The sequence below is a fragment of the Callorhinus ursinus genome, unplaced genomic scaffold (assembly GCF_003265705.2).
Source record: "Callorhinus ursinus isolate GAN/ISIS: 27379988/994484 unplaced genomic scaffold, GSC_fseal_2.0 scaffold5, whole genome shotgun sequence".
Lineage (NCBI taxonomy): Eukaryota > Metazoa > Chordata > Mammalia > Carnivora > Otariidae > Callorhinus > Callorhinus ursinus.
The window spans coordinates 64,469,563-64,481,740 of record NW_027397067.1 but is presented as its reverse complement, the minus strand read 5'-3'; the positions used below and the strand labels follow the sequence as shown (position 1 = coordinate 64,481,740).

The following is a 12,178-nucleotide window of genomic DNA, read 5'->3' as shown; positions in this document are numbered from 1 at the left end:
AATAAAATAAAATAAAATAAAATAAAATAAAATAAAATAAAATAAAAAAATTGTGAGTTCCAGGTGCACTTAATTTGGAATCAAAACAAGGTTTATCTGACTCCAAATCCTGTGTTCTTTCTACTAAGTTTAGATCTCTTCATGTCACTACCTTCCTCTGGGAGGCAATTCCACATAATGGTTGAGAACATGGGTTTTGGGTTGAAACTGCTCAGGAATAGCTATACCAACAGCAACAAGATGTGTAAACTTGTAAAATATGTAAACTATCTAAAAATTCAGTATTTTCATCTACATGAAGAGACAAATAATAAGGTTACCATGAGAATTAAACCAAATAACTAATATAAAAAGGCACAGCAAGTGTCCCCAAATAGTAACTACTCCCTGTGGTTGGAGACATTGTCTTATAAAGATAGTTTTTGTACATAAACAAAATATGGAGAATTGAGAGATTTATTCCAAAAAGTCAAACAACAAATCTTTAGAAAAAAAATGTTAAAGTATTTTGTTTGCAGTTTACTTTGATCATTGTCTTTCATTATTTGTTATCAGGGCTTTTTTAAACCTGGGTTAAAGAAGTTTATGACCAGATATGTTTTAGGAAATCCATGAATCATAAGCAAATTTTTATCTGTACATAGATATAGACATTGTCTCTCTGAGAGAAGTTTCAAGACTGTTTCCAGATTCTTCACCTCTGAAATTTAGTAATCTCTTACTTATATTTCTGTCCACACTATTTGTTTTGATATAGGTTACATGGCAAGACCTTTTTGTCTTATATAAATGAAATCATTTCACAGAGATTTTTAAGAGTGTTGAAATTCCCAGGTCTCTTTGTATAGCCATAAAAACTTTCACGTACCACCTTTTGGTAATTATCAGCTATACAGAAAAACTTAGGTGACATTTTGCAAGTACTTTAAATGTCAGGTTGATGATCAAATAGCCTACACAAGCACACACACCTGTGCACGAAAGAATGATTCGATAATGTCATCATCTACCTGATCTTTGCTGAAAAAAATACTAAAACTACAGATTGAAATGTGTAAATATAAGAAAGGGTTTAAGAGGAATAGTTTTTATTAAATACTTAACAATATAATAAGACTATTTGCTGTTATTGTCCATCTCTAAAGTGCATTAGCAAAGTACATTAAGAAAAAGAGGGTGTGATGTTCATTTCGAACTCTGATATTAAGCGAGATATTGATTGTTGTTGCTCAGAAATATCCTACACTCTTCCTGGTACCTCACAGTAATACTCTCAGAAACTATTTACACAGTCTCTTTGGCCAGCAGTGTTCTATTAGCTTAGCCAATGGGAGGCATTCATTCGAGATCTGGATGGCAGAAGAGAAGTAAGCCATACTTTATGGCAGCAGCTATCAGTAATCAATTGGTCCATGACAGACAGTGAATATGGGGTTTGTTTCCTGGCTCCCTGGTTCCTTTTGAGAATCTGTTACCCCAGTGCTACAGGAAACTGAGACCATTGGTGGTCATACACTATCCTTGGACTTCCAGAATTACTGAAAGTGCTCTAACCATCTGCTCCGGGAATCTAATACCATATACTGAATTACATTTTTTAAAAATATCTAGAATGGCTTCTATTTTCCAGAACAAATTCTGATTATTCTAGATAGCATAATAAAAGTCGCAACTGAAGTGAGAACAAGTGTGAGCATAGCACTAAACTGGAAGCCTAGAAACCTGGGCTCCTAAATTAATTTTCCTGTTAGCTTGTCGGGTGACTCATGATTTTATCTTCCAGTGCTGTTTAGTCATCTGTCAATTTCATTCATCAATTTCAGATGATTTCAGGGGTGAGTTTTTCCAAATATTTAAGGAAAAGATAACATTAATCTTATACACCTGTACCAGATAATTTTAAAAAAAGAACATTTCCCATTGAATCTTTTTTTTTTTTTACTCTTAAGGCATTTATTTATTAAAACGTTCTCTGCCAAGATTTCACATTAGCTTAAAATTCAAATCAGTCTTTACATTTCTCTACTGAGGTTTCCACCTCAGTGTATCACATAAAAACACCTTTTCCAGCACTCAGTGTTACCAGTATCCACACGGTGAGCCCCATGGTCAGCCTCTTTGTTCCCTAGGTGACCCAACTAGATGTTAATACTGCTCTGCTACAGGGTAAAAGCTCCTAACTCAAACTCATTGGGAAAGGGGTGAAACTTCCGCAAAGTGCAGACCAAGTACCAAGAAGAGGTACTGTTTGCTCATGAAAAGAAACCAGTGAGTCCTCTAAGAATAATAAAAGGGGGTATTTTACAGTTAAGCACATGATTTGGAGTGAAGAATTCGGATGTTGCTCTGCTGGTCCAGGCCATTAATACTCTTCTTGTTCCTCTTGTGGGCCCCCTTCATCAGGTATCACAAAGCCTTCACCTGTAGCATACAGAATGTCCATGATCCTCTGCAATACTGGATCGTTTTCCCCCTCATTCTCCTGGCAAATCAATTCAATGTTCCTTAGCTTTCCAAAGTAGAAATCTCTTTCTTTCTCCAAGTCTTCGATGGTAAGTTTCAATACGTTGACCTGCTGCATCAATTCAGCTGCTTTGTCATCCCCGTTGCCCACACCAGGATTCTATCGCACCACACCCGGGCCAGCCTTAGGGGTTGCAGTAGTTCTGTGTGTTGCAATGAGCCTCTGTGGAGCTGCACTGCTAGAGCTGAGAGGTTTCTTCGGTTTGTTCAGAGCTGGAGCAACAAAGGGAGGGAGCCACTGCAGTTTCTTGACCTTGTCTGGCAGCTACGGGGTCATAGTCTTTTCCGTCATAGTTTGCATCAAAAAACTTCTTGAACCACTGAACAAATTCAAAATTGTCCTGAAACTTTCCTTTTACTAATTTGTCCACAGGAATTATTTTGTCAACACCCATTCTTTTAAAACCTGCTTGTAGTATTTTGAAGTTCTGGATGTATTCATGTGCTAGCTTAGCCTGGAATTTCACTTTCTTCAAGGTAATGGAGCCAGGGAACAACATGTCCATAAACTGACAGTAGGCAGCCCCTGAGCACAACTGTTCAATCTTCGTCAGATTCAGCTGCAGAGACTCATTGATCCAGGACAGCATGTCATGTCGACTTAGGTTATCACTGGTGACTGATGTTGAATATACGTTCACTGCCATCTTCGGCTCTTGGCGAGACCGCTCCACAGCCTGTGCCCGGCTTCGGTTCCATCTTCGTCTTGTTCAAACCACCCGACTCCCATTGAATCTTAAAAGAACGTTACAAGAGATGAAAATTGCAAGCTAATTTCTCTCTCATGAACATAGGCATAAAACCCTTAAACAAAATCTTAGAAAAATCAAATCCACTGATATACAAATGGATAGTAAATCACAACAAAATCAGGTTCATTGCACGAAAGCTTTAATGACTTACGATTTGAAAATTAATCAAGGTAATTTATTATATTACAGAATAAAGGAGAAAAGAAAGTTATAACCATATTTTTCTTTTTAAAGATTTATGTATTTATTTTAGAGAGAGAGAGGGAGAGCATGTGGTGGGGGAAGGGGAGGGGCAGAGGGAGAGGGAGAGAGAGAAACCTAAGCAGACTCTGCACTGAGTGGGGAGCCTGACTTGGGGCTTGATCTCATGACCCTGAGATCACAACCTGAATTGAAACCAAGAATTGGATGCTGAACTGACTGTGCCACCCAGGTGCCCCAACTTACAACCATCTTAATGAATGCAAAGCAATGACAAAAGTTATAATCCACTTATGATAAAAACTCTTAGAAAGTAACATCCTTAGTCTGTTAAATGACATTAAAGTAAAAAAAAAAAAGAACAGCTAATAGACATTTTCTAGCCAAATTTTAATGATTTCTTACTGAGCTTGTGAGCCAGACAAGAACTGTTCTTACCACTCACCTACGACATTGTACTAGGAAGGCAGAGCCAACCCCACAGCACCTGGTATAGCCCTTATATATAGTCAGTTTTCAACCAATACTGAGGAAATGCTGAGTATTGCTATTTATATCACAGATGAGGTAAAATAATGAGAAATAACTGATTTAATTTAGCTGTTGGGGAAAGTATAACAAGGCAGTAAAATGAGAAAATGGTTTTCCTTGATGATTTTTACTATTAAAAATATAACACATTATCTTTATAGCATAAATTTAATTTTAAGTAAAAATGCTCTTAATTTTACAGTTTTAAATAAAAATTCTCAAATTGTTTATTAAAAAGATTGCTATAATTGACTTTCTCTGCTTGACTTATTTCACTTAGCATAATCTCCTCCAGTCCCATCCAGGTTAATGCAAATCTGAGTATTCATCCTTTCTAATGGCTGAGTAATAGTCCATTGTATATACGGACCACATCTTCTTTATCCGTTCGTCTATTGAAGGGCATCTTGGCTCTTTCCGCGGGGGGAATGGGTTAGTTTGGTGATGGGTATTAAGGAGGACACATACTGCATGGAGCACTGGGTGTTATACGAAAACAATGAATCGTGGATCACTACATCAAAAACTAATGATGTAGTGTATGGTGACTAACATAACATAATAAAATTAAATTAAATGAAAAAAACAAAAAGATTGCTATAAATCACATGAGTGAAGGCAAAGAGGAAAATCTGTACAGTGATATACAGACCATAGTCTGGGAGAAAGGTCATTTGTGGAACATTATCACTTAGCTGACTCTGTCATCCAGTTAATACTATCACTCCAAAGTAAGCGTTCAAGATGGCTTGGGGATAGGAATTTTGGGCTGTTTTGGGGATTTGATTTGACAGAGCAGGACAAAGTTCAGAGGAGAGGTAGGTAAAGGAAGCCTCAACTATTGGAAATTTGTTCATAATACCTTTGCTTTAAAGAAGTATGCATTTCAGATGACCTATATACAACCAAAGATAATATAGTAAAAAGCCTTGATAGGCCTTGATAGTGGCACTGTTTATAAACACTAAAAATTTTAGATTGAAATAGATAAACCTTTGGCTTAAAAAAGCATGTATATTTGAAGAATATAGGAACAAACTAAAAAATGGAAAATTCACCTATAAATCTATTCTAACAACTATTGTTACCACCATTTCCTTGTGATATTTTTCAAACATAGTCAGGATGACTAGGGTTTATTGTAAGTGAGTAAAGAAAAGGAAATGAGTGTGCATGTGACTTCTTCCTCTTACTACGAGTTCACAAAGTGAAGAAAGAGGTAGTCACTGGTGAAAACCAGGAAAAATCCATAGGATCAGACATCAAAGTGAAGACAGCCTAAATGCAGGGAAGAAGCGTGCACCTGTTGAATGGAAGTCAATATTATTTTCGGGTGAGATTGAATATGATTTTATTTCAGGTTCTTTCAGAGTTTCAATATTCAGCTCAAACACAGCCTCCTTTAGAAAGCTCCATACCTCTTTTCTTCTCCCAGGTAGAATTTCCCTTTCTTTGCACCTTCATGGTGTCCTAAACAGATTTCTATCATAAATTCTGTGATACTTCATTGTGCTTTCTCACCCTTTCTGTATCAGCTTAAATGCCATTCCTCAGGGAAAATGGTCAGACATCTGTGATGAGGTTAAATCTTCCGTGTAGACTCCTATAACACCCTAGATTTTGCTTCATAGCAGTTATAATGATGTATTTATGTACATAATTATCTATTTTATATCCTCTCCCAACCAGCTTATAAATTATAAGGGAAGGACCTGTGTCATTATTTTTGATGGTTTTGTTCCTTTGAGCTGAGCCCCGTGCCTGTCATATAACACACATTCAAAAAGTATTTGAAGAAAAGAGGGAGAGAAGGAAGGAAGGGAGAGAGGGAGAGAGGAAGGGAGGCTCTAAATGGAGTTTTCCATCAAAGAAGATAGGTTGCATGACTTGGTGGATGGGGAGAGTGTGGAGCAAAGGGGACAAATTCTTGTAAACTATCTCCAAATGGAAAAAACAAGCCAACAGACAATAAAAATAAGGAATGAATGTATCAAAGGTATGGAATAATCCTGCATTCTTCTTCCATTTAAAAAAAAAAAACTGCACTGTAGCTCCTTTTTGAAGTCATTGACAAGTGCATCCATCCCATACATCCATCCCCTGCTGACTTGGGTAGTTTTGCCCCCCACACATCTCCAACTGTCTTTGTGCAAAATGCTTGTTCTTTTTCTTTCAGAATAGGTCATTCATGTTTACAGAATTTGGCCATGGCTTTTATTTTTTAATTTTTTCCCTTTAATTTTAATGTCTGGGATCTAATCTGCTTACTTGCACATCACTGAGACTGGCTCGTGGGCAGGCCGGGCTGAACAATAGCTCCTGAGATTTCTAAGCCCCACACACAAAAAGGCGAGGCAGTCTGGAGAAGGCTGAAGTATGGATTTCATTTACCTACAGGAAACAACACCAATATTAGTGTTTCTTTTTGCTTATAAAAGGGAGGATATAAAGGTGGTGAAAAATAGTTTTGCCAGTCTATCTCCAAATGGGTCATTGGGAGGCTGGTAGGAATTTTCAAACATAATATAACAAAATCAAGAAACAAAAACGTTCCTTTCATCTGCACAGAGGCTCTGTTGAAGCTGGAAATATTTGTGGGATATCAGGAATGAAAAATGTCAGCATGCACACTGCCCAGCCTTGCCTGGTTTATGGCTCCCACCTCGTGGCCGTCATTACTGTCCAGTAAAAGAGCCTCTTTGTCCCTGGAGCATTACTTTTCAAAGACAAGAACCAACCCCAAGCATCCTCTCACTTTCACATTTGGTCATGGCATTCAGAGAATAATGTGAGGGATGGCCCAAGTGCCAGTTCTTTCAATCACTGGGACACGAAGATGTTTAGTACTGGTTCAGCTAAGCCTTTTTGCTCCTATGAATTTCCTTCCTGAATGGAAAGTCATTTTTCAAGTAAAAAGACCTGAGCTCTTCAGTGGGCTTGAAGTGCAAGGCTTGTAAACAAATAAGAGGTCAAAGTGGGGGGGGGGGGGGGGAAGGGAAAACAGGGGGGGGGGAAAGGGGGAAAGGGTCTTTTAAAGGCCTTACCCTAAAGCCTGTTTTGGTTGTGTGTGGGGGGGGGGGGGGCGCGGGAGTGTGTGGGTGTGGGTGTGTGTTTTGAAATCCACAAGAGGAACGCCAATCCCGTAATTCAGAGCTGAAATGATCCAGAACTTGAAATGAGCACATTTCCTGATGTTTGGGTAGATTGAGAAACTTGGTTTATGGAGAGAGACAAGATTGACATGGGTATTCTGCCCTCTGTCAGAAATTGCCCTACATCTCCAGCTTCAAGTCAAATCCTAGAGGGGGAAAGATGAGTTTCTGGCACAGCCCTGGAATGCAGTGGTCTGTTTCTTAGAGGTAAGAGCGCTGAACCCTGGCTCTCTCAAAGCAAATCATTTTCAAGTTCAACTTAGTGGTTCACGTTTGTTAAAATTGTGGCACTAAAGGGGGACAATCACTTCTCTTTCTGGATGTCTGCTATGAATGCCAGCCAAGCCATCTTGCTGAACTCAGATCTAACCAGTCTTCCTGTGCCTAAAACCCACTGAAAATAAGAGTAGGTGATTTTTGCATGAGATCAGTCATGATTGAAATGGCTGAGGTGGCATGAACATGTGACATGTAATAGAGGATGGTCAAAAGCAAAAACATAAAAATAAATTGAAGAGCCAATAAAGAGACAGTGTCAGAACAAATAAATACCCCCAGTGTCAGAATAAATAAAAATCCCCTAGACACAAGGACTGAACAGCACTGGACTTCATTTTCATCCTGGTACCTTTAGATAGATACTTAACTTCTCTGTGACAGAACTTCTATGTCTTACCTTTCCAAATACCTTGTTTCCTACTAGAAAATTGAGGCTGTCTTATATTCTTTTGTCCATAACAATGTTTAACAAATTAGCAAATGCTATGCATCAGCTATTGCTCTAAAGTAATAGTCCCCAAACCTTATAAGCTGAGGTTCTCTTGTTATTTATATCTAACATGTTCACATAACTTGTCAATGGTAGAGCAAGTATTCCAATCTAGGCACTCTGTCTTCACAGCTTGCTCTAACAAATAAGTCGTAATAAAACTTGGCATTTTCTTGTACTTTATTTTCCCTTACTTTATTTCATTATGATGACTCTCGAAACTACAACACATCTTCATATATGTAGGCAAAGGGTGGAGATGTTGAAATAACTTAAGTCACCTTTTTTACCTCTTGCCCTAACTTTGAAAAGAATTCACTCATGCATGCATATGTGCATCAATGGATGAATAGATGGATGGACATGCCAAATAACTTTTTGTGAAGGAAGTGTGACTTATGTGTTTTTCAAGTTCAGGTATTATAGACTTGAGAAGTGGGAGGAATTTAGGGTTAGGTATTAAATGGACCCCATCTTCTGAATGGAGGAGAGAACTGGATTGGCAGATCTAAGATGGTGGAAGACATTCTTGGTTTAGATGAACAGGCCTGTCCTCTCTAATACCGATGAGTTTCCCCAGCAGAAGCTTGTGTAGATCCACTGAGGGTGGAAGAAACTAGATTGTGGTTGGAGAAATGACATGATTCTTACTCTCCTTAGACCCACGGGCAAGCAGAGGTTGGTCTCTTGCTCTCAGAAATAGTCTCCTCCATCAAAGTACTACACAGAGTAACTGTGGATGTCTGGTCTGGTTTAGTGCGACTGGAAGTTCTTCTATTCCTTGGAAGAGGTATGTAGAGGCTGCTTTTAGGCAACAAGTCTGAGCAATGAAAACTTGAACAAGGCAAAAGGGCCCACAGTGACCACCAAACTGACACAAACAGTCTCATTAAGTGATGCACCTGGAAACAGCCATAGGTCCTAACGGACCAATGGACTACTTACAATGAGCCACGGACGGTTCCTAAGATTACCAAAAAGGGAAAATTCCATACGTTCCCATACTTCCTCACCGCCCCCTATTACTATAGGCCCTCACCATCACCTCATGGCAGACCGTCTCTCCTTTGCTGTCCTGCCTGTCCCTCCCTGGAGGTGTATTCAGTTAACTTGTATCTCTTTGTTCGGCCTTGGATAAATTCTTTCCCTGCCTCTGCCACCAGCGTCCATCCAATGGGAAGGCGCCACAAAGTAGACACTTCCATATAAAAACAGCACACTGCATGGTCAATATGCATAGATTTATACCTTCCCACTACAAATTAATAAGTGTTCCCTATTCCATTGCCTTCTGAACTCACAGGCAATTTCTTTCCAGATATTGTCTCACTTTCCCTCTTCTCTTACCTTTTTTCCTTTCAAACCCAGCAATCTTCTTAGATAGGGCTTTCTTTTTTCTTTCTCGGCTCTGTGTTTTCACCAGTGACACCCCTATGTGGTACCTCTCCTGGCTCAGTCTGATCCATGATCTCACCTCCCTGACCCCGTAATAACTCCATCCATACTCTTGATTTACAGGTGGTACCCAGACAGTAAAAATCTGGGTAAAGGTAGACCAAGATATGCTCATATTTCTAAATTTCTTGAAAATGAATAATGAAGACAGTACCCTTTTTACACATGTATTCCCTGAAAATATTCAACAAATACTGTGCCATTACCATATTCGAGGTATGATGCAAGGCCCTAGGAAGAAAATATGACACAAGTAGATATAATCCCAGTTGATAGGAAGCTTAAAGACTAATGTGTTTGATCACTAACATTAAAAACACTTTTTTGTTTGCTTGTTTTTTACTAGCAACACTCCTAAATAATTTTTTAAAAAGGTTTTATCAAGGATTGCTGCTATGTAAATGGCAGTAAATTTGATAGTATAAAACTTAACAGCAGCTTTTATTTCTTCTGGTCACTGTAGAAAAATATTGTAAAACTCTTGCAGGTCTTTAGAATCTCAAACCGACTTATGACTTTCTCCTTCCCTCAGCCTATCAGTGCCTTACATTAAAATGTTCTTAAAATTGCTTAACAAAAATGTTTCTATTTATAGTTGGTTTAGTAAAGTTTAATTTTAACCAAATCTAATTTTGTAAACCAAACTGAATTCTAGTTATTTTGGGTTTATAAATTTATTTCTAGCATAATGGCACAGCTATGGTATTTGCTAATGTAGCATAAAAAATAGAAACCTACCTAGATTGCCCTGTAAACTATTTGTTTTACCCTGGATACTTTCTTGAAAAGAAACAAATGGACAAAACATAGGTCATGAGATAGAAAATGTTTAATTCCTTAACATTAGAGGTATTTTTCAATTTTGAAAATCTATAGTTATCATATAGGTTTCATGGGATTAGTCTAAGATTTCTTAGACATTCTCAGCAAATCTAGTTTTTCTGTTAGTGAGAGGTATAGGATGCCCTGGTGTTAATTGACTTTTTTTCTATTGCTTTATCTCAAGCATGGAGCAGCGTGCCACACATGCCTTGCATGTAATAGACATACAATAGGTGCTGCCTCCCTTCTCCATCTTCTGGTTAAAATAGAATTTGGTGATGCTATACCTTCATATATCACAATACCACATTAAACCCATTTTATTAATATTGATGTTTTTCAATTTTTTTTCTTTGATTTACTCTATTCTCTTTTTGCTTTCTCTGCTCTTTTTATTTTGATAACGCTAATGGTGAGTATCACAAGGAGCCCTGTTTCATTGGCCCGGAATAAAAAATTGGAATGGGGGCATCATCAGGGGAGTAGAGGACCAAGAAATCATCAAAAGGATAGGTATTCAGTCACCTCCTCATCATCTCCTCTGGGTTCTGCAGAAGATGACAGCTTTATTATGACATGGGTGAATAAATTAATCTCCTAACCCACCCTGGGATGTTTGAAACTTTAGTTATGGACTGTATTTATCTATTCTTTGACCTCTTCCGAAATTTCCTTCCATATTCCTACTTCAGTTGTTCTCTTCCTTCCTAAATTTCACCGTGGAGTTTGTTCTCCATTCAAGTGGAAGGTCTTCTCACTCAGTGTGACTTTACAGCAATGCTAAAAGACCAACCATGCTCTTTCCAGAATTTGATGCTCAATAGCTATAATACCCAATTTATCTCTTGAGAATTATGGTTCCTTGGGAAAAATCATACTATATGCCTCTGTATTTCCTCACTTCTGTATTTTTGGGAATATATCCTATAGGTGAGAGAAGAGAGGAAGACCAAATTCAAATTTGGTTCTATCCTGAGTTAACTGGACAAAGGTAAGGCAAGTTACCTAAGAGTTTCTTGCATAATTTTCTCAGTAATGCTGTTTGGTTTGTTTGTTTTGTTTTGTTTTTTGTCTTCTAAGATAAGATAAGAATTTAAGGTGGAGTATGGCAGTGTTTTTTAAAGTGTGGTCTGGACATGCATATGTATCTCTGGGACATTTTCATGAGATCCACAAGGACAAAACTATTCTATTAAGACATGATTTGTTTTCCCCCCCTTTCATTGTCAAGTGAGTATACCAAGTACAAAAAGTTCATTAATCTGGTTTTAGATTACACATTGCAGTTAATTGTTAAGGAAATAACACCTGCAGAATTTTGAAGTAGTACCAAAGAACATCCACAATTATCTAACTAGGCTATGAAAATACTCTTCCTTTTTCCAACTATAACTCTATCTGCATGGGACCAGATTGTTTTCATATACCAAACAAAATAACACATTATATCAGACTGACTGTAGAAGCAGATATGAGGATCCAGCTCTCTTCTCTTAAACTTGGAATTAAAGAGATTTGCAAAGATGTAAAACAGTGCTACTCTTCACTGAACCTTTTTGTTGTTGTTTATTTTGGAAATCATATTAATTATTAATTAAAAGTAGATTATTTATGTTCCTGTATAATGGATTTATTACTATTTAAAATAAATTAATAGATAATATTCTTTAAAATCTCTTTAAAATTTTGAATGCAGTAAATATCAATAAACATAACACACATAAGCAAAAGATCTTTAGTGTCTTCAATTTTTTTAAGAAGCTAAGTGTCCTGGGGTGCCTGGGTAGCTCAGTCATTAAGCATCTGCCTTTGGCTAGGGTCGTGGTCTCAGGGTCCTGGGATCGAGCCCCGCATCCGGCTCCCCGCAGAGCAGGGAGCCTGCTTCTCCCTCTCCCACTCCCCCTGCTTGTGTTCCCTCTCTCGCTGTGTCTCTCTCTGTCAAATAAATAAATAAAATCTTTAAAAAAAAAAAA

At 37.9% G+C, this 12,178-nt stretch overlaps 1 pseudogene; it reads right to left on the bottom strand.

Moving 5' to 3' along the window:
* Window positions 1-1,942: 1,942 nt before the first annotated feature.
* On the bottom strand, window positions 1,943-3,170 carry LOC112823352 (microtubule-associated protein RP/EB family member 1 pseudogene; annotated as a pseudogene).
* Between the last annotated feature and the right edge of the window lie 9,008 nt (window positions 3,171-12,178).